At 44.3% G+C, this 27,828-nt stretch overlaps 1 protein-coding gene and 1 pseudogene across 1 annotated transcript in view; one reads left to right on the forward strand and one right to left on the reverse strand.

The window, feature by feature from the left end:
- Positions 1 to 27,828, reverse strand: part of LOC132405280 (Kv channel-interacting protein 1-like) — a 320,304-nt gene that overhangs the window by 280,217 nt on the left and 12,259 nt on the right. The gene's annotated exons all lie outside the window — the stretch shown is intronic.
- On the forward strand, positions 5,855 to 8,019 carry LOC132405719 (cell cycle progression protein 1-like; annotated as a pseudogene).

The following is a 27,828-nucleotide window of genomic DNA, read 5'->3' on the forward strand; positions in this document are numbered from 1 at the left end:
CTGCTGAAAGCAAAGTGTATGTGGGTGGGGGGGGGGGAAGTAAAACTGTGTTGGTGGTAATATCTTGTTGAAGATGGCAGAAGTTGCGGAGAACAATGTGCTGGATGCAGAGGCTCACGGAGAGGTAGGCAAGGACAAGAGGAAGTCTTGTTTAGTTCTTACAGTGCTCCATATCTGCATTTTACGATCACTGCAAACCCTTTTGGGCTGCCACCATTACAATAGGTGGCAAACCGTCCATTGCTGCATGAGGATGCAATGTCACGGCTACTAGAGTCACTGTCTCCCAGTGCCAGAAAACAGGTCAAATCCTAACCTCTGGTGCTGTCTGTGTGGAGTTTGCAGGTCTCATGACTGTGTGTGTTTCCCCTGGGCGTTTAGTCAACAGTACAGACTATGGACCCAAAGACCTGTTTCTCTTCTTTCTCAGCCTATAACTTAATTCCTGGCTGGTTAAAACATAGCAGGTTTAGTGATATAGAGACTGGGTCACTCTGCCCTGCCTATTATGTGGGGTTCAATGCCAGTCAGGGTGGGGAGAGGGGGAGTGGGGGTGAGGCAACTCTTGGTTGACACTGAGGGTGGTGTGGTCGATCACACGTGCTCAGTTTGCCCCCTGGAGCAACTGCAACCCCTGAAACACCCACCTTTTTCACCCCCTGAAATAAACAACTCACCCTGAAATTGAACTCCTTAATTACCAGCTGAACACCTCATCTTCCCATTCCTAAAATACGCCTGATATAACTCCATCTTATCCCTGTGAGACACCTGCACCTCACTCCATGAACATCCCCCTACCAAGCTGAACAGTACAACAGAATAGAGAATACACTGTGTCCAGACTCTGTTTCCATAACAACAAGTGTTGCAGGGCTAGCTGTTGCATGGTAACCACAAGTTGCTAGGCTGCTCACTGCATGTAAATGCTGATTCCTATCAAACAAAAAACATCATTGCGCTGATGGGTAACTTCCAATCCAACCATGACCTGGGGTCAGCTTTCCACACTCCATTGCCAGTCAGTGACCGGGGCAGAGTAATCCTGGAGTCACAATGGAGATCCAGACTGCCTGATCTACCACTATCAATGAACGAGGCAGACTAATCCTGGAGTCACAATGAGATTCAGACTGCCTGATCTACCACTGAACAAGGCAGACTAATCCTGGAGTCACAATGGAGATCCAGACTGCCTGATCTACCACTATCAATGAACGAGGCAGACTAATCCTGGAGTCACAATGGAGATCCAGACTGCCTGATCTACCACTATCAATGAACCAGGCAGACTAATCCTGGAGTCACAATGAGATCCAGACAGCCTGATCTACCACTATCAATGAACGGGGCAGAGTAATCCTGGAGTCACATTGAGATCCAGACTGCCTGATCTACCACTATCAATGAACGAGGCAGACTAATCCTGGAGTCACAATGAGATTCAGACTGCCTGATCTACCACTGAACGAGGCAGACTAATCCTGGAGTCACAATGGAGATCCAGACTGCCTGATCTACCACTATCAATGAACGAGGCAGACTAATCCTGGAGTCACAATGGAGATCCAGACTGCCTGATCTACCACTATCAATGAACCAGGCAGACTAATCCTGGAGTCACAATGAGATCCAGACTGCCTGATCTACTACGATCAATGAACGAGGCAGACTAATCCTGGAGTCACAATGAGATCCAGACTGCCTGATCTACCACTATCAATGAACGAGGCAGACTAATCCTGGAGTCACAATGAGATCCAGACTGCCTGATCTACCACGATCAATGAACGAGGCAGACTAATCCTGGAGTCACAATGAAGATCCAGACTGCCTGATCTACCACTATCAATGAACGAGGCAGACTAATCCTGGAGTCACAATGGAGATCCAGACTGCCTGATCTACCACGATCAATGAACGAGGCAGACTAATCCTGGAGTCACAATGGAGATCCAGACTGCCTGATCTACTACGATCAATGAACGAGGCAGACTAATCCTGGAGTCACAATGAGATCCAGACTGCCTGATCTACCACTATCAATGAACGAGGCAGACTAATCCTGGAGTCACAATGAGATCCAGACTGCCTGATCTACCACGATCAATGAACGAGGCAGACTAATCCTGGAGTCACAATGAAGATCCAGACTGCCTGATCTACCACTATCAATGAACGAGGCAGACTAATCCTGGAGTCACAATGGAGATCCAGACTGCCTGATCTACCACGATCAATGAACGAGGCAGACTAATCCTGGAGTCACAATGGAGATCCAGACTGCCTGATCTACCACTATCAATGAACGAGGCAGACTAATCCTGGAGCCTCAGAAAGTCATTGGCAAGGGGAATTCCTGAGACAGTACAGGTGACTTGAACATCAGTCAAATTTTTCAGGAGCCCATGAGCTTCCCAAAAGTAAGCAGCACTTGAAACTTGGTTAATTATAAGATCACAAAAATATAGTAGAATTAGGTTATTTGACTCATCGAGTCTGCTCTGCCATTTCATCATGGCATTTTTCTCTCAGCCCCAATCTCCTGCCTTCTCCCCATATCCCTTCATACCCTGATTAATCAAGAATCTATTAACTTCTGCTTTAAATATACAAAAGGATTTGGTTTCCACAGCTGCCTGTGGCCAAGAATTCCACCAATTCACCACCTTCTGGTAAAGAAATTCCTCCTAATCTCTGTTCTAAACTAATGCCCCTCTATTCTGAAGCTGTCTGATCTTACAGACTCTCCCCCAACAGGAAACATCCTCTCCACATCCACTCTATCAAGGCCTTTCACCATTCAACAGCTTTCAATGAGCTCACTCCTCATTCTTCTGAATCAGAATCAGAACCAAGTTTATTATCTGGCATGTGTTGAGAAATTTGTTAACTTAGCAGCAGCAGTTCAATACAATACATAAAAAAGAAGAAAAAAATCGTAATAAATAAGTAATCAATTTACAGTATAAGCATACTGAATAGATCAAAATTGTGCAAAAAAAACATGTGGGACCTATAGTAAGGTGGAGCATATTAATGGACACTGGATATCCCCTTAATTTTCTTATATGATGATTATATTATTTTTATTGCTTTAGTTTGTTATTTTGTTTATTAGAATTTGATTAATGTTCAGTTGCACTAGCAATGGTAATATTTTAGTAGGTTAATTGACGGTCATGAGGAGCAAAGGTTATACAGGCACTTGGGGGCAGCTGAGAGGTTTTGGGGGACGGCAGTGCGCATGGGATAGAGTATTCGAGAACGACCCCGCAGCATGTTTGGTAAGCCGATGCGCTTGTGGTCCAGTATTTCCAGAAGGATAAATAAAGACATTATTTTAAAGTTCCATGCGTCTGGAAGTCCCTTTTGTGTCCAAGTGTGCAACAAATATTGGAGGCACCGCTGGGATTATTAACGTCACGCTCAGTGTGGCAACAATGAGGACACAGATTGCTGTTGATTGACAGCGGGAGCGCACAGCTTCGGGGCGTGGCTAAATCACACATAATGGATTCGGAGGAGTTGGCAGAGGCCTTGTCTCAGAGACTATGGCTTTTGCAACTGGATCAGCTCAAAGAGTTGTGTGTGGAAGCTAATATCCCATGTGAAAATGTTACCACAAGGTGAATGTTAATTAGACTAATTACTGAATCTATAGACAATGTAATAAAGGACGAAGGGGAGGAGGTTATGAACTATCTAAGGACAATGATGGAATCAGTTGAGCAAATGAGAGGAAATACTGGAAACACTAGTAATGGAAAAAAAGTAGACAACACAGCACAAACCAGCCAGAGAACAGCTGAAGAAATGAGCTTGGCAGAAAAATACTTAAAGCTCCAGCTAAACAGTCAAGCTCCGCAGGATGTAGTTAGGAGGCTGAATGAAAGAGTGAACAGTGCATCTTTAAGTCAAGCTTCAGCTCCACAAAATGTGTTGCCTACAGCTGCAAACCAGCTCCCGGAAGCGACAAGGAGAGAATTCAAGATCTGGGGTCAGATTGGGGAAAAGGGACAGAAGGACAAACTCTCATACACAAACTTGATGGATCAGATTGACAGAGGCCTGAGTAGGGGACACAGTGAGGCCGAGGTCATGGAAGCAGTGATCAAGTTAATCAGTCCAGGTTTGAGTATTTGTGATATGCTCGAGATAAAAAGTGACCTGGCCCTTCCTCGACTAAAGACAATATTAAAGGGACCTTTCAACGAGGAGAGCTCTATAGATTTATATCACAGATTGGTAAACATAACACAAGACAGTCGTGAGTCTCCCCAAAATTTCCTCTTTAGAGCAATTGAGTTAAAAGAGAGGCTGTTACTCGCTTCAAACGAAGTAGGGTCAGATGAGCAGTACAGTCCCAAGCTCATCCAGAAGAGATTCTTGAGGTCAGTTAGTACTGGGCTGTCAAGTGACCATATCAAGTTTCAGCTTAAGCCTTATCTCGACGATCATAGAGTGACAGATGAAATACTCATCGACAGGATGAACGAAGCAGCCAGTGTTGGATCAGAAAGACAGTCCAAGCAAAGAAAGAACACAAGCAGCAGAGTCCCAAAAGTAAATGAATTAGACAGAAAAGCAGAGCAGTCAGCCGAAGCCAGAGTGGGGGTTCTAGAGCAGTCAGCAGAGTGAGGGTGCAGCTGAAGCCAGAGTGGGGGTTCTAGAGCAGTCAGCAGAGTGAGGGTGCAGCCAAAGCCAGAGTGGGGGTTCTAGAGCAGTCAGCAGAGTGAGGGTGCAGCCAAAGCCAGAGTGGGGGTTCTAGAGCAGTCAGCAGAGTGAGGGTGCAGCCAAAGCCAGAGTGGGGGTTCTAGAGCAGTCAGCAGAGTGAGGGTGCAGCCAAAGCCAGAGTGGGGGTTCTAGAGCAGTCAGCAGAGTGAGGGTGCAGCCAAAGCCAGAGTGGGGGTTCTAGAGCAGTCAGCAGAGTGAGGGTGCAGCCGAAGCCAGAGTGGGGGTTCTAGAGCAGTCAGCAGAGTGAGGGTGCAGCCGAAGCCAGAGTGGGGGTTCTAGAGCAGTCAGCAGAGTGAGGGTGCAGCCGAAGCCAGAGTGGGGGTTCTAGAGCAGTCAGCAGAGTGAGGGTGCAGCCGAAGCCAGAGTGGGGGTTCTAGAGCAGTCAGCAGAGTGAGGGTGCAGCCGAAGCCAGAGTGGGGGTTCTAGAGCAGTCAGCAGAGTGAGGGTGCAGCCGAAGCCAGAGTGGGGGTTCTAGAGCAGTCAGCAGAGTGAGGGTGCAGCCAAAGCCAGAGTGGGGGTTCTAGAGCAGTCAGCAGAGTGAGGGTGCAGCCAAAGCCAGAGTGGGGGTTCTAGAGCAGTCAGCAGAGTGAGGGTGCAGCCGAAGCCAGAGTGGGGGTTCTAGAGCAGTCAGCAGAGTGAGGGTGCAGCCAAAGCCAGAGTGGGGGTTCTAGAGCAGTCAGATGAAGTTGTGAAGTTTAAGAGCCGTAAAGCACCTGTTGTAGCTAGTTCAAGAGACACAGAGCTTTATGAAACAGTCAGGCTGCTGAGAGAAGACATGGCTGAAAAAAGGAAAAGCATAGCTAACTCTCAAGGACCCACTGGCCAAGTCAGAATGAGTCTTAGGAGAGGATGTAAAGCATGTCAGGAGCAGGGAACAGATGCCCAGTGTGAACACTGTTTCAAGTGTGGGCAGACAGGGCACCTTTCAAGAGGCTGTTAAGGACAAAGAAGGCTGGCAGGGAAATCTGACGGCAATGTGACAATCCGGCCTGTCACAATCCCAGAATCATCAGCTCCAAGACCAGCTGGGCCAGATGACAAGGTGCATGAGCTTCTTTGCGAGGGAATCAGGCAGCTGGAGGCGGAGTTAGAGAAAATTGGGAAGGCTGAACAACGGATGGTGGGTGCTACCTATGCCAGTCATCTTTCTTTACGTCACCAAGCCAAGCTGACAGCTCTCATCGGGAAGAAGTGCATGGTGGATTGTTTCTTTGAGGGAGTAGCAACACAAGCACTATGGGATACTGGCTCACAGATCACCATTATCAATGAAAAGCGGAGAGAGTCCTGTTTTCCACACATAGGGGTACCGAATATGGATGAGCTCCTGGGTGAGAACGAGAAACTTGTGGGCAAAGCAGCAAACCAGACACCCATACCCTTTGCAGGATGGGTTGAGCTGAAGTTCAAGTTGGGATCAAATAGGGGCCCAACACCAGAGCTGCTTGTGCCGGTGCTTGTCTCCAATAAGCCAGGAGTAGCAGAGCCACCGATCATCGGCTATAAAGTAATTGAGCAGCTAGTGATGAATAGAATGGAGCAGCATACAGAAGTTACACCTGCTGCGGTGAGAGATGCTTTTTCCGTTGACTGCAAAAAAGCAAATGAGTTGATCAACATAGTGCAGAGAGGTGGCCATCACCGGCAGGCAGCTGGCAGTTACCTGAGCTTGAAGATGTTGGAAAATTCCAGCGATAGTGAATCATCCTGTGGTTGGACCATAATTAATCAAGAAGCAACTGAAGAAGCAGAAGCAGGAAACATAAATGATGATGAATTGAACTTAAAGGTTCGCCCTCCAGCAGTCAGCATACCTTTGCCCCTCCTGAAACTGTATCTGCAATTGAAGGAAGCATTGTTGAATCAAATAGTGATGATACCAGTGGCAAAGCCAGCCCTAATCCGAGGAGACGACATATTCGAAACAATATCTACCAAATCAGAAGAAAAACCAAGGGACAGATGGTGAACAGCAGCAGTGGCAGCAACACCGGTTCAATACCACTCTGAATAAATGCATTTTACTTGCATTGGTTATTGCTTTCAGCATGGGATTTGGGCACTTTTATGGAACAATTCAAATACAAGGACAGCAGAAGATGGTAAAAAAAATTCATGAAGATGAATTGAATGATGTAAAGGATGATCTCCCTCAGTGTCAAAAGGATCAAGAGGCAAATGTAGACAATAGGACTGGAACTGAGGAGTTTTTGGAAGACGAAAAGGAAGATCCTGACATGCTACTTGCACTGACAGAACAGATAGATAATATGAGAAAAGAGAATCAACAACTGAGAGACAAACAAGCAGAGCTTCAGTCACAAGGACAAAACTTGGAAACTTGTTTAAAGCAAACTGTGGATGAGAAACTTTCTGCTGAGTCACAGCAGCAAATGCTTGCCAAGGAAAACCAGCGTATGAAGGAGTCTCTGGAACAAGAAGAGAAAACATCGTCTTTGCTGCAGAGTGAGCTTCGGAAGCTGAGGGAACACATCCAGACATTAGAAGGAAAAGGAACAGATGCTGAGATAATCATCACAGAAAACCAGAAACTAAAGGATCATCTTGAGGAGGAAAAGCAACAGGTATACAGTTTTCTTCAACAGAAGGGGATCCTTTTGACTAATGCTCAGCTGCTGAGGAAGGAATTGGATAAAGAAAGAGAAATAACGGATGCATTGTGTAAGGAACTGGATTCTTTGAGCCACTTTCAAACCTCAGCTAATACTGACCAAGATGGTAAAAATACAGAAGGTTTACCAACGAGACTTGCAGAGTTCCAGAAGAAGCTGAATTTTGAGCAGCGGTCAACTCCCATAAGAAAGTATCCTTTCCGACAAAGAAACCCACCCAGAATACTCACATATAACATATTAGGCCAACCATCAGTTGAACACAGGCCACTGATATATAGGACACTGGAACAGGTGTGAGGCTTACAGTAGCACATGTGGGTCTGTGTATTGGGTTATGGGGGTAGACATAGGGTTAAAGCCTTCAGTCTGAGATACATAGCCCGCACAAGCAGCGGAGTAGCACTTGAGACATCATCTGGCCAGTGAGGCCGGTTGCTGACACTTGACATAAAGAGGGAGATGTATGTCATGTCGAAGACTGTTGCTGTACAGAGAGCATCTCGAAAGACTGACTCCTTTATAACCTACCACTATAACTCACCAGTAGAAGACATGAGTACCCTTGGAATTCTATAATGTTGGGACGACATTCATTTTGAAGGGGAGAGTGTGGGACCTATAGTAAGGTGGAGCATATTAATGGACACTGGATACCACCCCCCCCCCCTAATTTTCTTATATGGTTATATTATTTTTATTGTTTTAGTTTGTTATTTTGTTTATTAGAATTTGATTAATGTTCAGTTGCACTAGCAATGGTAATATTTTAGTAGGTTAATTGACGGTCACGAAGAGCAAAGCTTATACAGGCACTTGGGGGCAGCTGAGAGGTTTTGGGGGACGGCAGTGCGCATGGGATAGAGTATTCGAGAACGACCCCGCAGCATGTTTGGTAAGCCGATACGCTTGTGTTCCGGTATTTCCAGAAGGGTAAATAAAGACATTATTTTAAACTTCTGCATGCCTGGAAGTCCCTTTTGTATTTTCAAAAATGAGGTAGTGTTCAAGGGTTCAATGTCCATTTAGGAATCAGATGGCAGAGGGGAAGAAGCTGTTCCTGAATTGCTGAGTGTGTGCCTTCAGGCTTCTGTACCTCCTACCTGATGACAACAGTGAGAAAAGGGCACTCCCTGGGTGCTTGTCGTCGTTAGGTCGCATCTGGAATTTCCAGTTGGGGGATGATTTTCCTCCACACCTCTCTGACACATTGGGAAATCATGTACACGACAGGTTACAGCAGTGGTTTGGTTTGCCTACTGCCAGGTGAGTTTAAAGAGATCACCGGCTCCTGCAGTGGATGACCAGGACGTCTAAATGCATTGTCGTGCTCTTCGTGCTCCACAACTCCTGCTGGCCTGCCTTCTTGACCGTTGGACCATTAATCAGTCTCCTCCGCTCCATCTGCCAGGGCCAGACTTCACACACTGGGACAGACAGATCCCCTACCTCACCGGGGGTCAAAGACTCGTCGGCTTCCCTCACCTGGTTAGGCCTGTCTGCCGAGACGGTTTACTGGGGTGTGGCCACTGTGCGTGTTACAGCTACTTGGAGCCACAGGTGAGAGCTGAGCACCAGGAGGGGACCAAAGATGGACGAGCTGTCCTGATAAAGGGCATGGCAGGCCCCCCACCAGGAGTACTACCCCTCCCTAGACACCCCATATACCTCGCCCTGGATGCTGGAGGTCCTCAATAATGGACACTGCCTTTCTGAGATTCTGCTCCTTGAAGATGTCCTGGGTATCTTTTAGGCTAGTACCCAAGATTGAGCTGATTAGATTTACAACCCACTGCAGCTTCTTTCGGTCCTGCGTAGTAGCCTCCCCGCGCCCCGCCACCATACCAAACAGTGATGCAGCCTGTCAGAATGCTCTATAGAAGTTTTTGAGTGTTTTTGTTGACATACCAAATCTCTTCAATCTCCTAATGAAGTATAGCCACTGCCTTTTCACTGTCTAGCTGCATTGATATGTTGGGACCAGGTTAGGTCTTCAGAGATCTTGGCATCCAGAAACCTGAAACTGCTCACTCTCTCCACTTCTGATCCCTCGATGAGGATTGGTATGTGTTCCTTCGTTTCCCCTTTCTGAAGTCAACAATTATCTCTTTCGTCTTACTGACATTGAGTGCAAGGTTGTTGCTGCGACACCACTCCACTTGTTGGCATGTCTCACTCCTGTACGCCCTCTCATCACCATCTGAGATTTTACCAACAATGGTTGTATCATCAACAAATTTATAGATAATATTTGAGCTATGCCAGCCACACAGTCATGGGTATAGAGAGAGTAGACACCCCTGAGGTGCACCAGTGTTGATCATCAGCTTTATTACCAATCTGCACAGATTGGGGTCTTTCCGTTAGGAAGTAAAGGATTCAATTGCAAAGGAAAGTATAGAGGTCCAGGTTCTGTAACTTCTCAATCAGGATTGTGGGAATGATGGTGTTAAATGCTGAGCTACAGTCGATGAACAGTATCCTGACATAGGTGTTTGTATTGTCCAGGTGGTCTAAGGCTGATGCATTATTCCTCTCAGCCCCAATCTCCTGCATCCCTTCATGCCTTGACCAACCAAGAATATATCAACCATTGCCTTAAGTATTCATAAGGACTTGACCGCCACAGCTGCCTGTGGTAGTGGATTCCACAGATTCACCACTCTCTGGCTAAAGAAATTCGTCCTCCTCTCCATTCTGAAACAACACTCCTCTGTACTTAGCTGAGTCCTCTGCTCTTACACTCTCCCCCAATAGGAAATATTCTCTCCACATCCACTCTATCAAGACCTTTCACCATTCGATAGTTTTCAATGAGGTCACTCCTCATTCTTCTGAATTCCAGAGAGTACAGGCCCAGAGGCATCAAATGCTCTTCTTATAACAAACCATTCAATCCTGGGATCATTTTTGTGAATATTCTTTGAATCCTCTCCAGTTTCAGCACATCCTTTCCAAGACAAGGGGCCCAAAACTAATCACAATACTCCAAGTGAGGCCTCACCTGTGCTTTATAAAGCCTTAACCTCACATCCTTGCTTTTATATTCTAGTCCTCTTGGAATGAATGCTAACATCGCATTTGCTTTCCTCACTATAGACTCAACCTGCAAATTAAACCACGGAATCCCTTTGCAGCTCTGAGTTTTGAATTTTCTCTCCATTACTGAACAGTCTACCCTTTTATTTCTTCTAACAAAGTGAATGACCATACATTTCCCAAGACTATATTCCATCTGCCACTTCTTTGCCCATTCTCCTATTCTGTCTGTCCTTCTGCAACCTCTCTACTTCCACAAAACTATCTGCTCCTCTACTTATCTTCATAATTTCTGCAAGCCTGGCCACAAAGCCGTCAGTTCCATCATCCAAGTCATTGACATATAATGTAAAAAGAGCTGGTCCCAGCAGAGACCACTGTGAAACACCACTAGTCATTATGAGACAACCTGCTCCCTTTATTCCCATTCTTTGTCTCCTGCCAAACAGCTACTGCTTTTACCATGCTATTATCTTCCCTGTAATTCCATGGTCTCTTAACTTGTTAAGCAGCCTCATGTGTGTAACCTTGTCACAACCAATTCCCCCTTGACTGTCCTGATTGCTACTTTTCCAGAATTCCAACAGATTTGTCGGACAAAATTTTCCCTCGAGGAAACCATGCTCACTACAGCCGATTTTATCAAGTGCCTCCAAGTATCCCAAAGCCACATCCATGACGATCAACTCCAAGATCTTCCCAAACACTAAGATCAGACTATCTGGTCTATAATTTCCTTTCACAAACAAGAGAAAATCTGCAGATGCTGGAAAGATGAGGAGCAGAGTTAAAAGGAAAATATTTAAAGATTGCTTCCACTGCCCCTTGACAAAGAGATTCATGACAAACGCTGTTTAGGTGCTCATGTCACAATGTACAATAGTAATGTGTGAAAATAAGTAGTTGCCCACTTAAGTCAAAATGATGATTGTCATTAAACTCTTTGTCAAGAGACAGTGGAAGCAATTTTTAAATACATTTCTTTTAACTCTATTCATCTTTTTTTCCTCCAGTCCTGAAGAGTCTCGGCCCGAAAAGTCGACTGTAATCATTTCCATAGATGCTGCCTGGCCTGCTGAGTTCCTCCTGCATTTTATGTGTATTACTATAATTTCCTTTGTTCTGTCTCTCTTCCTTCTTGAAGAGTGGAGTGACGTTTGCAATTTTCCATTCTTCCACAACCATTGAAAGATCATTATTAATGCCTCCAGGATCTCTTCAGCCACCTTTTTTCAGAACTCTGGGTGTACACCATCTGGTTCAGGTGATTAATCTACCTTCAGACTTTTTAGTTTCCCAAAAACTTTTTCCCCTAGTAATGGCAACTTCACACTTCTGACCTCTGACACTCTGGAACTTCCACCATGCTATTGGTGTTTTCCACAGTGAAGACTGAAGCAAAATACTTATTCAGTTCATCTGCCATTTCCTTTTCCCTATTACTACCTCTCCAGCGTCATTTTCCAGTGGTCTGATATCACCTCTTTTATACTTTATGCATCTGAAATAATTTTTGATACACTTTTGAACATAATTCCCAGTTAATTCCCAAGGTTAATTCCCGGAATGGCAGGACTGTCATATGTTGTAAGATTGGAGCGACTGGGCTTGTATACACTGGAATTTAGAAGGATGAGAGAGGATCTGATTGAAACATATAAGATTATTAAGGGATTGGACACGCTGGAGGCAGGAAGCATGTTCCCGCTGATGGGTGAGTCCAGAACTAGAGGCCACAGTTTAAGAATAAGGGGTAGGCCATTTAGAACAGAGATGCGGAAAAACTTTTTTCACCCAGAGAGTGGTGGATATGTGGAATGCTCTGCCCCAGAAGGCAGTGGAGGCCAAGTGTCTGGATGCTTTCAAGAGAGAGTTAGATAGAGCTCTTATAGATAGCGGGGTCAGGGGATATGGGGAGAGGGCAGGAACGGGGTACTGATTGTGTATGATCAGCCATGATCACCGTGAATGGCGGTGCTGGCTAGAAGGGCCGAATGGCCTACTCCTGCACCTACTGTCTATTAGATTGCTTACATTCGTATTCCATCTTCTTCTTCATAATGACTTAGTTTGGTTGTCTTCTGTTAGTTTTTAAAGGTGTCCCAGTCCTCTAACTTCCCATTAATTTTTGCTCTGTTGTATGCCCTCTCTTTGGTATTCTTGGGTTGTGTATACCCTGTGCCTTGTGAATTGCTCCCAGGAATTAGCCTATGCTGCCGGGCTGTCATTCTCGCCACAGTTCTTCTACCTTAATCTCTCTCATCAATTCCGGTTCATTGCACAACACCCCATCCAGAATAGTTGGTCGCTTAGCAGGCTCAACTATGAGCTGCTCCAAACAGCCATCTTGCAGGCATTCGAGAAATCCCTCCTCTTGGGATCCAGCACCAACCTGCACTTTGAAATCCCCCAGGACTTTTGTAGCATTGCACTTTTGGCATGCATTTTCTATTTCCCATTGTAATTTGTACACCACACCCTTATGACTGTTTGGGTGTCTGTTTACAACTCCTATTGGGATCTTTTTAACCTTCCTTTAGCAATGCCTTTCCTCTATCAACAACATTTCAACACCTTCTGAACCTATGTCACCTCTTTCTAATGATGTGATTTCATTTTTGACCATCAGAGCCATGCCACCCCATGATTCAGTGATGTTTACAGCATCATACATGCCAATCTGTAACTGTGCATCTATCTTATTCTGTATACTGCACACATTCAAATATAAGACCTCCAGTCCAGTATTCACCCTTTTCACTTTTGCCTGCCTTTTACTTTGCAACACTTCCTGTTGACTGCAATTTTGCCCTGTCATCAGCTTCTCCCTACAAGGAGCCTCACTACACATTCCCATTGTTTGTAACCCAACCACCTCACCTCATCTTCAGCACTATCACTCTGGTTCCCATCCTCCTGCCAAATTGGTTTAAACCCTCCCGAACAACTCCAGCAACCTGCCCGCAATGATACTGGGCACCTTCAGGTTTATGTGTAACCATCCCTTTTGTACAGGTCATACCTTCCCCAGAAGATATCTCAACGATCCATAAATCTAAATCCCTGCCCCCTCCACTAGTTCCTCAGCCACACATTCACCTGCCAGGTTATCCTATTGTTACCTTCACTAGCTCGTGGCACAGGCAGCAATCCAGAGATTACTACCCTGGAGATCCTGTTTTTCAGCTTTCCACCTCTCTTTGAAATCTCTCTTCAGGACCTCCTCACCTTGTCTAACTACATTTGCACCATTTGCACCAAGAATTCTGGCTGCTCACCCTCACCCTTGTGAATGCCATGGACATGATCCAGGACAACCCTGATCCTGGCACCAGGGAGGCGACATACCATCTGGGTGTCTCTGTCACACCCACAGAACCTCATCTCTGTTCCTCTAAGGAATCTCTTATCAACACTGCAGTCCTCTTCACCTCTCTGCTCTTCTGAGCCACAGCTCCAGACTCAGTGCCAGAGACCCGGTCAGACTGACTCCCCCCAGCAGGTCTTCCCCTCAACAGTATCTAAAGTTGTATACTTGTTATTCAGGAGAACGACCACAGGTGTTCTCTGCACTGACTGTGCATTTCCCTTCCTTCTCCTGACAGTTACCCAGTTACCTGTCTCCTGCAGTCAAGGGGAGACTACCTCCCTGTAACTCCTCTCTATCAGCTCTGCATTCTCCCATATGAGTTGAAGGTCAGCTCAGTGCACCTGGTGCAGATGTGTTTATCTGGGAGACTGCAGATCCAGACTTCCCACATCACAAACACAGTACAAAACACTGTCCCTGAAGCCATTCTCATTACACTACTATGTCCCATCAGACAAGGAATGAAAAAAATAAGAACAAAATGTATAAGTTGCCAGACGCTTTAGTTTGACCAAGCCTAATGAGCCGAAAGACTGGCACATTCAAAAGAATGGCCACTCTGCTTGTACTTGCATTATTTTTATTCACCCTTCCTAATGAATCCCTCTGTGTTGATTAGTCACCAGTCTACAAAGCTAATAATCTCAAAGTAAATATGGAAAAAGATAGGTCTGGATAAATCCCCAAGAGCTAGAAAAATGTAAGCATTAGAGCTCCTTCAAATTTCTCTCCTCTCACCTTAACCATGGATACCCCTAACATAAGAAAAGATTCTGACTATCTATTCTATTTATTCCCCACATAATTTCATATTTTTCTATAAAGTCAGCCTTCTACATTGCAGTAAAAGCAAATCTAGCCTATCTGTTTATTCTCCTGTGATAGATTCAGCCCTCCATTCTAGGCAACATCCAGCTGGATCTCTTCTGCACTTTGTTACCACATCTCTCCAGTTAATGCATTGGCCAAAGCTGTATGCAATACTTCAAGTATGGTCTAACTTATGAAAAGCTGCAAAATGACATCGCAACTCTTATACTCAAAGCCTCAGCAATGAAGTTAGGCATACAAAGTGCCTTCTTCATTGTCTTGCCTCTTTCAGTGGGTTAAGAATGCAACCCAAGATCCCTCTTAGGTCTCTGCAATTTACTCGATGTTCTGTCAGAATTTAACTTCCTAATATGCATCAACTCACTTCTATCTAGTTGTTCTTTCACCTGCCCAACGCCCAGCTCCCATTACCCTGCTACTTTCCCCTGCCTCTACATACTACATCTGCTCATCACCCACTCGTCCACTTCTCTCACTCACTATCCTCCCCATCCCCCTTACCTGGATACATGCTCCACCTTCATTTCACATTCATTACCTGCAGCTCTGTTTCTACTCTTCCCTCCTCCATCTGCTTATCATCCTCCTCAACGGGTTCCACTTATTTGCCAGATTTTGCCTTCCCCTTCTCCTCTTTATACTGTTTTCCCTCAATGTTTCAGTCCAGATGAAAGGACTTGACCCAAAATGTCACTGTACATTTCCCTGCATAAATCCTGCTGAGTTTCTCCAATAATTCATTGTTTACCTCTAATTGTTGGGATTAAATTCCATCTATAATTAAATCATCCAACTTTCTATGTATCCTTACAGAAACCTCTTCAATATCCACAGCTCCATTAATTTCTGTATCATTTCAGATTAACTAATCAGACCACCCACGTTTTCAACTATCATTTATATACAACATATTACAAACAACAAAAGTCATAGATTGTTGTGGAAAACCACTCCTTATAGATTTCTCATTAGAAGAATGCCCTCCAAACAGTACCTTCTTACCTCATATCACCAAAAATCAACTTTGGATTTAGTTCACAAACCTGCTTCTATCTCAACCTCTTGGACCAGCCAATCATGGAGGACCTGGTCAAAAGCCTTTTTGAAGTCCATGTAAACCATGTCTACCACTCTGTTTTCATCACTGTTTTGATAGTTACGTCCTCAAAGATCTCAATCATATTTGACAAATGCTGGCATACAGTTCATGCACCAGGAGAAAGGGAAGAGTATCACCAAATCATGAGGAATCCATTTAGCTCATTGAGCCCACAGCAGCCAGAAAAGGGAAGGACCTTCATTGCACTTATGACAAGTCCCACAGCCCCATTAATATTCAAGTGAGAAAAGCTTCCTTCAACTCCCCTCTAAAACTTATAAAGGAGTTGTGTTCTATATCTGACAAGGGTAGAGATCTTCCCATTCACTCTGTCCAGTCCTCCATTTTATAGGGATGGACCGGAAGAGTTTCACCAAATCATGACTATTCTCTTCAGTGAAGTCAAGGGGAGATTTAAGAGGTGTAAAGTAATGGGTATGAACAGAGCGGACAGTCAGTAGCTGATTGTAGATAATTGTATAAAAAGAGGGGAAAAAAATTCAGAGTGATGGGAAGTCTGGAAGTCTTCCTTCTTCCTAGGAACAATGTGCATCATTCTCCTCTGGACTCTCCGCAGAGCCTTCATGTCTTTTCTCTAATGACGTAACCAGAATTGAATTCAATATTCCAGCTGAGGCATGATCACTGTTTTACCATTTTGCTTTTATTCTTTACGCCACTATTGGCAAAGTCCAAAATTCAACCTGCCTTCTTAACCACTTTCCTAGGAAGAAGGACAATTACAGGGAGAGACTGGAAGAGTTTCACCACTTTCCTACCTGCTCTGCCAGTTACAAGCATTTGTGTTCTCACACCCACATCCTGCTTCTGCACCCCCTTTACAACAATTTCTATACTGCCCCTGCTCAATCTCTCTTCTACACTAAACTTTACTGCCTACACCACTATCTGCTCCTGACCTCATATGAGCTGCACAACTTTCTAGTAATAAAACAACACTGACGTAGTCTTTATCACACCCTTGAGCGCTACTTCTGTAGCCACAAGGTGGGCCAGGACTCAAATAACAATGAGATGCAAAGAGAACCTCATGGTGTACAATGACAACACCATTCCCTCAGTAACAGCAAAAGAATTGGTCATTAACTTCAGAAAGAAGAGTGGTGTACAAGGTCCTCTTCACATCGATAGTGCCGAGACTGAGGGGGTTGAGAGCTTCAGTGAACATCTCCAATAGCCTGTCCTGGTCCAACCACGAAGATACCGTGGACAAAAAAAATGCGCCAGGGCCTCGACTTCCTCAGGAGGCTGAAGAAATTTGGCATATTCCCTTTGTTTCTTAACAATTTTTATCGATGTACCATAGAAAAATCCTATCCAGATGAATCACAGGTTGGTATGGCTAACAGTTAGCTAAGCTACAAGAAACTGCAAAGCTGTGGACATAACTAGCTCAGCGCTGTGCAAACTAGCTTCCTCTTTATGGACTGTTTCTATATTTCTCATTGCTTTGGTAAAGCCCCTAACATAATCAAAAACCCCACCCACACTGGACACGTTCTCTTTTCCTCCCATCAGTCAGTAGATAAAAAAGACTGAAAGTTCAAGGACAGCTCTATCCTGCTGTTACAAGACTGTTTAATAGTCCTCTAATATGTCTAGGCAGACTCTTCTCCTCACAGTCAACTTCATTATGTGTTTGCACCTTCCTGTCTGCCTTCACTGGACTTCCTCTATAGCTAGAAAACATAGAACGTAGAAGACATACAACACAAAAGCTCTGCTGAACATGTCCCTACCTTAGAACTACCTAGGCTTTACCCATAACCCTCTATTTTTCCAGCTCCACGTAGCCATCGAGTCGTCTCTTAAAAGATCCTATTATTTCCGCCTCCACCACCGCCACCAGCAGCCCATTCCACACCATCACATCTCTCTGCGTTAAAAAAAACTTACCCAACATCTCCTCTGTACCTACTTCCAAACATTAAAACTGTGCTCTCTCGTGCTAGCCATTTCAGCCCTGGGAAAAAGTCTCTGACTATCCACACGATCAATGCCTCTCATCACCTTATACACCTGTATCAGGTCACCTCTCATCCTCCGTCACTCCAAGGAGAAAAGGCCAAGTTCACTTAACCTATTCTCATAGGGCATGCTCCCCAATCCAGGCAACAACCTTGTAAATCTCCTCTGCACCCTTTCCATGGGTAGCATAATATTCTGCATTCCATTCCATTGTCTTCTTGTAGACCAGAAGACCATAAAATGGAATTAGGCTATTCAGCCCTTCAACTCTGCTCTGCCATTCCATCGTGGCTGATCCCAGATCCCACCCAACCCCATACACCTGCCTTCTCGTCATGTCCTTTGATGCCCTGACCGATCAGGAAACTATTGACTTCTGCCTTAAATATACCCACGGACTTGGATTCCACCGCTGTCTTTAGTAAAGCATCCCACAGATTCACTACTCTCTGACTAAAAAATTTCCTCCCTACCTCCATTCTAAAAGGTCACCCTTCAATTTTGAGGTTGTGCCCTCTAGTTCTGGATACTCCACCAGAGGAAACATCAACCCTATATCGACCTTTCAACATTCAGTAGGTTTCAAGGAGATTCCCCTGCATTCCTCTAAATTCCAGTCAGTACAGGCCCAAAGCTGCCAAACGTTCCTCATATGTTAACCCCTTCATTACCTGGAATCATCTTTGTGAACCTCCTTTGGACTCCCAATGACTAAACATCCTTTCTGAGATAAGGGGCCCAAAACTGTTGGCAATACTCCAAGCGTGGCCTGACTAGTGTCTTATAAAGCCTCAGCATTATCTCCTTGTTTTTATATTCTATTCCCTTTGAAATAAATGCCAACGTTGTATTTGCCTACACAAATTCAACCTGTAAATTAACCTTCTGGGAGTCTTGCATGAGGACTCCTAAGTCCCTCTGTACCTCTGATGTTTTTCATTTAGATAATAGTCTGCACTATTGTTAATTTTACCAAAGTGCATTATCACACATTTCCCAACACTATATTCCATCTTTTTTGCCCATTCTTCCAAATTGCCTACCCCTCCACCTATCTTCGTATCATCCGCAAACTTTGCCACAAAGCCATAAATTCCATCAGGCCAGCTGGTGGTGTAGTGGCAACACCGCCGGACTTTGGAGCGAAGGCTTCCTCCCTTGCAAGCTTTCCATCTGTGCTGGGTTGAGCGTCGAGCTAGCAACTCGGCCTTGTAAAAATAAGCTTACTTAAAAACAAACCAATGTCATGATGGCATTTCAATGACTCCACTCGAGTTAAGAGCTTCCTTCCTTTAAATTCCATTATCTAAATCACTGACAAACAACGTGAATAGTAGTGGTCCCAATACTGACCCCCTAAGGAACAGCGCTAGTCACTGGCAGCCAACCAGAAAAGGCCTCCTTTATACCAAGTCATTGCCCCCTGTCAGCCATTCCACTATCCATGCTGGTATCTTTCCAGTAATCCCATAAGATTTTATCTTAATAAGCAGCCTCATGTGTGGCACTTTATCAACTGTCTTCCGAAAATCTAAGTAAATGACATCCACTGCCTATAATTTCCTTTCGTTTGCCTTCTTCCCTTATTAAAGAGTGAAGTAACATTTGCAATCTTCTAGTCCTCTGGGACCATGGACCATTCTTGAAAGGTCATGACAAATGCATCCGTTACCTCTCAGGACTCTGGCCTGTAGCCCATCTGGTCCAAGTTGCATTACGTCGATGTACTGATGTAATGAGATGACCTGTAGGGATGGCATGCAAAAGAAAGCTTTTTACTGTACCTGAGTACATGTGTCAATAAAAAGCAATTCCAATTCCTTCCCCCTTTCTTTCTCAATCTTGGCGAGCACATTTCTCACATCCCTGGGAATTTCAAATTGGGAGCTCTCCATTTTCATGGAATAGAAACATAGAAAATAGGTGCAGGAGTAGGCCATTCGGCCCTTCGAGCCTGCACCGCCATTCAGTATGATCATGGCTGATCATCCAACTCAGAACCCTGTACCTCCTTTCTCTCCATGCCCCCGATCCCTTTCGCCACAAGGGCCATATCTAACTTCCTCTTAAATATAGCCAATGAACCGGCCTCAACTGTTTCCTGTGGCAGAGAATTCCACAGATTCACCACTCTCTGTGTGAAGAAGTTTTTCCTCATCTTGGTCCTAAAAGGCTTTCCCCTTTATTCTTAAACTGTGACCCCTCATTCTGGATTTACCCAACATCGGAAACAATCTTCCTGCATCTAGCCTGTCCAATCCCTTTAAAATTTTATATGTTTCAATAAGATCCCCCCTCAATCTTCTAAATTCTAGTGAGTATAAGCCTAGTCGATCCAGTCTTTCTTCATATGAAAGTCCTGCCATCCCAGGAATCAATCTGGTGAACCTTCTCTGTACTCCCTCTATGGCAAGAATGTCTTTCCTCAGATTAGGGGACCAAAACTGCACACAATACTCTAGGTGCCGTCTCACCAAGGCCTTGTACAACTGCAGTAGAACCTCCCTGCTCCTGTACTCCAATCCTTTTGCTATGAATGCCAACATACCATTTGCCTTTTTCACCGCCTGCTGTACCTGCATGCCCACTTTCAATGACTGGTGTACAATGACACCCAGGACTCATTGCACCTCCCCTTTTCCTAATCGGCCACCGTTCAGATAATAATGTTTTTCTGCTCTTGCCACCAAAGTGGATAACCTCACATTTATCCACATTAAATTGCATCTGCCATGAATTTGCCCACTCACCTAACCTATCCAAGTCACCCTGCATCCTCCTCACAGCTAACACCGCCGCCCAGCTTCGTGTCAACCGCAAACTTGGAGATGCTGCATTTAATTCCCTCATCTAAATCATTAACATGTATTGTAAACAACTGGGGTCCCAGCACTGAGCCTTGCGGTACCCCACTAGTCACTGCCTGCCATTCTGAAAAGGCCCCGTTTACTCCCACTATTTGCTTCCTGTCTGCCGACTAATTCTCTATCCACATCAATACCATACCCCCAATACCATGTGCTTTAAGTTTGCACACTGATCTCCTGTGTGGGACCTTCTCAAAAGCCTTTAGAAAATCTAAATATACCACATCCACTGGCTCTCCCCTATCCACTCTACTAGTTACATCTTCAAAAAATTCTATGATTCGTCAGACATGATTTTCCTTTCACAAATCCATGCTGACTTTGTCCGATGATTTCACCTCTTTCCAAATATGCTGTTATCACATCTTTGATAACTGACTATAGCATTTTCCCCACCACTGATGGGGGTTTGAATTTAGGAGCCGAGAAGTAATGTTGCAGCTATATAGGACCCTGGTCAGACCCCACTTGGAGTGCTGTGCTCAGTTCTGGTCGCCTCACTACAGAAAGGATGTGGAAGCCATAGAAAGGGTGCAGAGGAGATTTACAAGGATGTTGCCTGGATTGGGGAGCATGCCTTGTGAGAATAGGTTGAGTGAATTCAGCCTTTTCTCCTTGGAGCGATAGAGGATGACAGGTGACCTGATAGAGGTGTATAAGGTGATGACAGGCATTGATCGTGTGGATTGTCAGTCTTTTTCCCAGGGCTGAAATGGCTAGCATGAGAGGGCACAGGTTTAAGGTGCTTGGGAGTAGGTACAGAGGAGATGTCAAAGGTAGGTTTTTTTTAAGCAGGGAGTGGTGAGTGCATGGAATGGGCTGCCGACAACGGTGGTGGAGGCGGATACAATAGGGTCTTTTAAGAGAATTTTGGATAGGTACATGGAGCTTAGAAAAATAGAGGCTTATAGGTAACCCTAGTAATTTCTAAGGTAGGAACATGTTCAGCACAACTTTGTGGGTCGAAGGGCCTGTACTGGGCTGTAGGTTTTCTATGTTTCTATTAGCTGCCTCTTTTGGAGATGGGCCATGAAAAAAGGTATTGAGGTAGAAGGTCAGCCATGATGTATTGAGTACCAGAGCGGACTTGAGAGCCCATTTCTGCCCCTACCTGTGGAATGCAGCATATCATCCTAACACTGATTCATGTCTTGTGGGCTGCTCCTTGATCTTTTTTGTTAAAGCACATCCCAGGTTTACCATCTCCTCCAGATCTACCCCACCAGTGGTCATGATGTTCTTGAAGAACAGCTGGTTTTCTGCAGGGGAATTCGTCTTACAAATTTTACTTAAGTATTTTCTGGAGATAACTAAAACACTTATGAAGGAGAGCAGTAAGTAGTGGAGTATAAGGGGGCCATTAAAGTTTGTGACAAGGTCTCGCATGGTAGACTGCTCAGAAATTTAAAGCACACGGAAGACAGGGCATTTTGGTGAACTGGATCCAAATTTAGCGTGGTGATGGGAAACAGGGGGTAGTAATGGATGGCTGTTTTCTGATTGGAAGTCACTAAGTAGTGTGCCATGTGGCACAGTACTACTATGACTATGAATAACTTGGATAAAAATACAGAGGATACATCTTGCAAATGACATGAAAAGTAGCAGAGTAAAAGCATAAGTGTTTGTCTCTTAGACAAATCTATGGGACATAAATGAGCTGGAAAGTCGGATGAAACAGTGGCAGATGAAATTCAGACAAGTATAAAGTGATGTACTTTGGAAGGCCAAATTCTGGGGTGAATGGCACAGAACTTGGGAACATTAATGTACTGAGAGACATTGAGTTGCAAGTACATAGGTCCTTGAAAATGATAACACAGGTGGATAGGTTGACAAAAAATGGCATATAGTATGCTTGTCTTCATTGGGTATAATACTGTTGGGTTGTCATGTAGTAAAAAATTGGTTAGATCATTGTGTACAGAAAGCTGTAATTACAAGGAGAGACTGGACAGGATGGGTCTCTTCTCATTAAAAAGGAGGCTGAAAAGATACTAGAGATTTCCAAAATTAGGAAGAGTAAACTTGTCTCAGGATACCGTAGCCTTGAACTAGAGATCACAGGTTAAAGTGATGGAAAAAATTTAATGGGAAGAGGCAATCTGGATTTTAGAAAAACTGACAATTCCCCAACTGCTGACACTGGAGAGTGGGCACGATGTGACTCTTGAGCAATCCAGATTCACAACACAGGTCTGTTCCATGCCACTCATCAGGGAATGCTGTTTCCCAGAGCTCACTGCTCACATCAAACTCTGGGAACACCAAGTTTGGAGGCTGTTGTTGAATGTGCTTACACAGGTTGGGGGCTTGACTTTGTTACTTGCTGCTTAAAGCCCAGAATAGTCAGGATTTTACAAAGCAATATATCAGGTGAGCAAACAGAATGAAAGTAGGGCGCAGAAGCATGAATAGGTTTATTAACTGCATTGTCAAGCTCTTATACAAAGTGAACACACACTAACACACAGCTTCAGACCGCGTAACAAACACAAGTGATTTCAAGAGTTTATGTGTTCATCTTTGTGTAGTGGCTAGGTTATAAGACTGACAATCCAAGACCGAGGTTAGTCATCTGGTTGCTGAATCCCAATCCCTCCCCTCTCCCCACTACAGATGATGAATTTGAACTCAAGTCAAGTCAACTTTTATTGTCATTTCAACCATAACTGCAGGTACAGTACATAGTAAAAATGAGACAACGTTTTTCAGGACCATGGTGTTACATGACACAGTACAAAAAACTAGACTGAACTACGTAATAAAAAAATAACAGAGAAAGCTACACTAGCCTACAGACCTACACTGGACTGCATAAAGTGCACAAAAACAGTGCAGGCATTACAATAAATAATAATCAGGACAGTAGGGCAAGGTGTCAGTCCAGGCTTCGGGTGTTGAGGAGTCTGATAGCTTGGGGGAAGAAACTGTTACATAGTCTAGTTGTGAGAGCCCGAATGCTTCGGAGCCTTTTCCCAGACGGAAGGAGGGAGAAGAGATTGTATGAGGGGTGCATGGTGTCCTTCATAATGCCGTTTCCTTTGCGGATGCAGCTTGTAGTGAAAATGTCTGTGATGGCAGGAAGAGAGACCCCAATGATCTCAGCTGACCTCACTATCCGCTGCAGGGTCTTGCGATCCGAGATGGTACAATTTCCGAACCAGGCAGTGATGCAGTTGCTCAGAACACTCTCAATACAACCCCTGTAGAATGTGATGAGGATGGGGGTTGGGAGCTGGACTTTTCTCTCCGTCAGGTGACCACCAAGAAATTTGGTGCTCTTTATGATCTCTACCAACGAGCCGACGATGTTCAGCGGAGAGTGGTCACTCCATGCCCTCCTGAAGTCAACAACTATCTCTTTTGTTTTGTTCACATTCAGAGACAGGTTGTTGGCTCTGCACCAGTCCGTTAGCCACTGCACCTCCTCTCTGTAAGCTGACTCGTCATTCTTGCTGATGAGACCCACCACGGTCGCCTATATAACTGTTACCTATATAAATCTGAATAATAAGCTTGAGTCATTTATGCAAACTGTCAAACCATACGAACAGCTGTCCATTATGTCTGATTATCAGCACTTGGTGAAAATGGGCAAGGAAACAACCCCAGCTGATGTGTCAGTGATCATCCATGTCAGACTACATCCGAGAGTAGCAGTAACAGAGAGACCTCTGGGTGGAGACATCAACATCTTTCAGCAAGAGGAACTTGGTGGCATCAGCACTGAGGTGACATTGCCTGAATGGGTTGGTAACAGGGTAAAACACAGAACATAGAAGTTTACAGCACATTATAGGTCCTTCAACCGACAATGTTGTTCCCACCTGAAACCAACTCTAGAAACTACCCAGAATTTCCCTAGCGTACATCTATCTATTTTTCTAAGCTCTATGTACCTATCTAAGAGGCTCTTAAAAGACCCTATTGTATCCGTTTCCACCACCGTCACCAGCAGTGCATTCCACATACCCACCACTTTCTGTGTGAAAAACTTACCCCTGACATCCCCTCAGTACCCATTTCCAAGCACCTTAAAACTATACACCCTTGGGTAAGCCATTTCAGCCATGGGAAAAAGCCTCTGTCTATCCACTCGATCAATGCCCCTCATTATCTTACACAGGCAGTCCCCGCATTACGAACATCCAACTTATGAACGGCCTGCCATAAAGACTATTATATTAAAAATTTGTCGCCATCCGCCATTTTAAGTCAGAGCATGCTGCAGTTAACACTGTGGTGTGAGTAACTTTGCATTTGGCTTAAATTTTTCTCAGCAAGATTCACCCTGACCCTCCCCACTTTTCCAGTCAGCACCGCCCCTACTTGTCCCATTTAACCTGTCTCAGTGCGGGTGGACTTTAGGACCCGGGGAGCTCAGGACCTGCAGCCCATGGCTGCTGCTGAATCCACGGTGTTTCTGTTCCATTGACAGAAAACGATCACGATTGAAAATAAAACGAAAATAGTAAAGCCATTGGCAAGAGGTGAAACACCATCGGTCACTGGAAAAGCGTTAGGCTACAGTCGGTCAACGGTCGGAACAATTTTAAAGGGTAAAGTGAGAATAATTCAGTATGTGAAAGGCCCTGCCCTGATGAAAGCTACAATTATTACTAAGCAAACAGTGGTTTAATTATTGAAATACATATGTTTCTTAAGTGTTTTATATGCATAAAGGTAAAATATACAGTATACTATATACTAAGACAAACGTTTGACTGACACAAAATAATACAGGATGTACTCATTCCAACTTATGTACAAATCTGACTTAAAGATGGACTCAGGAACGGAACTCGTTCATAACCCAGGGACTGCCTGTGCACCTCTGTCAGGTCACCTCTCATCCTCTGTCGCTCCAAGGAAAAAAGGCCCAGTACACTCAACCTATTGTCATAAGGTATGCCCTCCAGTCCAGGTAACATCTCCTCGACACTCTATACTAATATAGCTACATCTTTTGGAAATCTATCTGTCCTCAATAGGCCGTGAAAATGTCCACTGCACCATGTTTATGAAGGTGACACCTCATCCACTGTATGGGCACCTTTCACCTTCCTGGGATGAAGAGAATGGACTTATTGCCTCAGAACTTGGCACCCTTCAGAAGCTGGGGGCCATTAACAGCAGTTATCCACCATTATCCATAAATGGAATGACTGGTTCCTTACAGATTAGCAGCTATGACAATTGGTGGAATCAGCTTGGGCTGCAGTGATTCACCACCTACTCTTGATTTGCTGAGGGATCAGATGTTGCATCTTCAACAGCCTGTAAAAGATTAGGTGGGATTGTTTCAAGGTGAGGATATGACAAGGCTTCATTGGAGTCAGACAAACTGCAGACTATGGCAGAGCTTCATTACGTAAATTTTGTTGTCCAAATTGGTGAATGAAACAAAAACAAATGTTTCCTTTATAGTGGTGAGAGATTAGGCAATGTTGATGTACAAAGGGACCAAGTATACTTGTACATACATCATTGTCCTGGTCCAAGTTTTCGACCCAAAACCATATAACCATATAACAATTACAGCACGGAAACAGGCCATCTCAGCCCTTCTAGTCCGTGCCGAACGCTTACTCTCACCTAGTCCTACTGACCCGCACTCAGCCCATAACCCTCCATTCCTTTCCTGTCCATATACCTATCCAATTTTGCTTTAAATGACAATACTGAACCTGCTTCTACCACTTTTACTGGAAGCTCGTTTCACACAGCTGCCACTCTGAGTAAAGAAATTCCCCCTCGTGTTACCCTTAAACTTTTGCCCCCTAACTCTCAAATCATGTCCTCTTGTTTGAATCTCCCCTACTCTTAATGGAAAAAGCCTATCCACGTCAACTCTATCTATCCCCCTCATAATTTTAAATACCTCGATCAAGTCCCCCCTCAACCTTCTACGCTCCAATGAATAAAGACCTAACTTGTTCAAACTTTCCCTGTAACTTAGGGCTGAAACTCAGGTAACATTCTAGTAAATCTTCTCTGTACTCTCTCTATTTTGTTGATATCTTTCTGATAATTCAGGAACCAGAACTGTACACAATACTCCAAATTCGGCCTTACCAATGCCTTGTACAATTTTAACATTACATCCCAACTCTTAGACTCAGTGGTCTGATTTATAAAGGCCAACATACCAAAAGCTTTCTTCACCACCCTATCCACATGAGATTCCACTTTCAGGGAACTATGCACCATTATTCCTAGATCAATCTGTTCTACTGCATTCCTCAATGCCCTACCATTTACCATGCATGTCCTACTTGGATTATTCCTACCAAACTGTAGCACCTCACACTGATCAGCATTAAACTCCATCTGCCATCGTTCAGCCGACTCTTCGAACTGGCCTAAATCTCTCTGCAAACTTTGAAAACCTACTTCATTATCCACAACGCCACCTATCTTAGTATCATCTGCATACTTACTAATACAATTTACCACCCCATCATCCAGATCATTAATGTATATGACAAACAACATTGGACCCAGTACAAATCCCTGAGGCACACCACTAGTCACCGGCCTCCAACCTGACAAACAGTTATCCACCACTACTCTCTGGCATCTCCCATCCAGCCACTTTTGAATCCATTTTACTACTTCAATATTAATACCTAACGATTGAACCTTCCTAACTAACCTTCCATGTGGAACCTTGTCAAAGACCTTACTGAAGTCCATATAGACAACATCCACTGCTTTACCCTCATCAACTTTCCTCACAACCTCTTCAAAAAATTCTATAAGATTTGTCAAACATGACCTTCCATGCACAAATCCATGTTGACTGTTCCTAATCAGACCCTGTCTATCCAGATAATTATATATGCCATCTCTAAGAATACTTCCCATTAATTTACCCACCACTGACATCAAACTTACAGGCCTATAATTGCTAGGTTTACTCTTAGAACCCTTTTTAAACAATGGAACGACATGAGCAATACGCCAATCCACCGGCACCATCCCCGTTTCTAATGACATTTGAAATATTTCTGTCAGAGCCCCTGCTATTTCTACACTAACTTCCCTCAAGGTCCTAGGGAATATCCTGTCAGGATCCAGAGATTTATCCACTTTTATATTCCTTAAAAGTGCCAGTACTTCCTCCTGTTTAATCATCATAGTTTCCATAACTTCCCTACTTGTTTCACTTACCTTACACAATTCAATATCCTTCTCCTTAGTGAATACCGAAGAAAAGAAATTGTTCAAAATCTCCCCCATCTCTTTTGGCTCCACACA

Source organism: Hypanus sabinus, chromosome 15 (assembly GCF_030144855.1).
Source record: "Hypanus sabinus isolate sHypSab1 chromosome 15, sHypSab1.hap1, whole genome shotgun sequence".
Classification (NCBI taxonomy): domain Eukaryota; kingdom Metazoa; phylum Chordata; class Chondrichthyes; order Myliobatiformes; family Dasyatidae; genus Hypanus; species Hypanus sabinus.